The following is a 1,485-nucleotide window of genomic DNA, read 5'->3' as shown; positions in this document are numbered from 1 at the left end:
GGTAACCCAGGCGGGAAGCTGCGCTCCGTCCGAGTCAGACTCGGTCGTCGCGGCCCGGCTGAGGCTCGCTCTTGTCGAGGGGCGCGGCGCTGCGCCGGCGACTTTGCCCGCGCGAGGCACGCTTTGCGATGGCCCGAGGCGGGAAGCTGCGCCCCGTCCGAGTCAGACTCGGTCGTTGCGGCCCGCCCGGTCACGCGATGCGGCCAGGATGCGGAGTTTTGCCGGCGCTGGGGGGATCCGGAAGGACGAAGGGGCGACGGTGGCGGTCACAGCTCGTCGCCTCCGTGACCCAGACGGGACTGTGCGCACCCCGAGTCAGACTCGGTTCGGCGCGGCCCGCTGCGGCCGGCTGGCGAGGTGAGATGTGGGCCATTGCCGCGCTCCCGACGAACCGTTCCGGGGGGCTGGTGACGTCGCGCGTTCGGCGCTGATGCTGCGACCGGGAGGGAAGCTGCGCCCCGTCCGAGTCAGACTCGGTCGTTGCGGCCCCCCCGAGCCCGCACGCCTCACGCGGAGGGGTCATACGCCCCGGCGGCCACGATAGACGCCTCCCGCTTCGCGGTGGTCGGGAAGGCGTGTGCGGATATGTGCGGAGGTTGGGACTCGGGCGTGGTCTTTGAGAAATCGGTTTCGCGGTCGACCGGCGCGGCCGGCGGACGCCCACGTGGCGTGCCGCAAGTCGGATCGCGCGCTCGGCCTCCGTGGATGGCCTCTGGGTGAGGTTGAGCCGGGGCGTCTCGGTTTCGCTGCCGTACGGTTCGCGCTAGGCCTGCGCGGGCGGCGCGGGGCGCGCGCTCGCGCGGCGGCCGTAGCGCTGGAGTGCGACCCGCAAGTGGGGAGGAACCGTCCACCCAACGCCGGCGGTAGCCGGGGCCGGTGGGGGCCCTACCAAGGCGGGTCATGGGCGCATGTCGGTCAGGTTATAAGAGTGTTTTTTTCGCTCCGGGCTAGAGCCGGGTGAGGTCGTCTCGAACCACGTGCCTGAAGGCCGCCTCGCGCCGGATTCGGCCCCGCTCATTCGTCGGAGTGACCGCCCGACGCGGGCATCGCTAGATTAGCCGTGGCCCCGATCCTTCCCCATCGACAGCCTTTCGCCCCCTGTGCTCCGGCCTGTTAATAGAGGCGGCCGGTACCCCTTCCTTGGATGAGAGAGAATCCTTAACGGACCATTCGCAGATTTTCGCCCGGCCTCTGTTTACCGAGGCGGCCGGTACCTCCGTCTGCCTTGGATGGACCGCATCCGCAGATTTTCGTCCGGCCTTAGCTTAAGGAGACGGCCGTTGCCTCCACACCTTGGAGATGATATTCGCTCCGGGCTAGAGCCGGGTGAGGTCGTCTCGAACCACGTGCCTGAAGGCCGCCTACGCCGGATTCGGCCCCGCTCATTCGTCGGAGTGACCGCCCGACGCGGGCATCGCTAGATTAGCCGTGGCCCCGATCCTTCCCCATCGACAGCCTTTCGCCCCCTTCGCTCCGGCCTCTGAG

This window comes from Syngnathus scovelli, unplaced genomic scaffold (assembly GCF_024217435.2).
Source record: "Syngnathus scovelli strain Florida unplaced genomic scaffold, RoL_Ssco_1.2 HiC_scaffold_426, whole genome shotgun sequence".
NCBI lineage: Eukaryota > Metazoa > Chordata > Actinopteri > Syngnathiformes > Syngnathidae > Syngnathus > Syngnathus scovelli.
Note: the sequence above shows the minus strand (reverse complement) of the source record.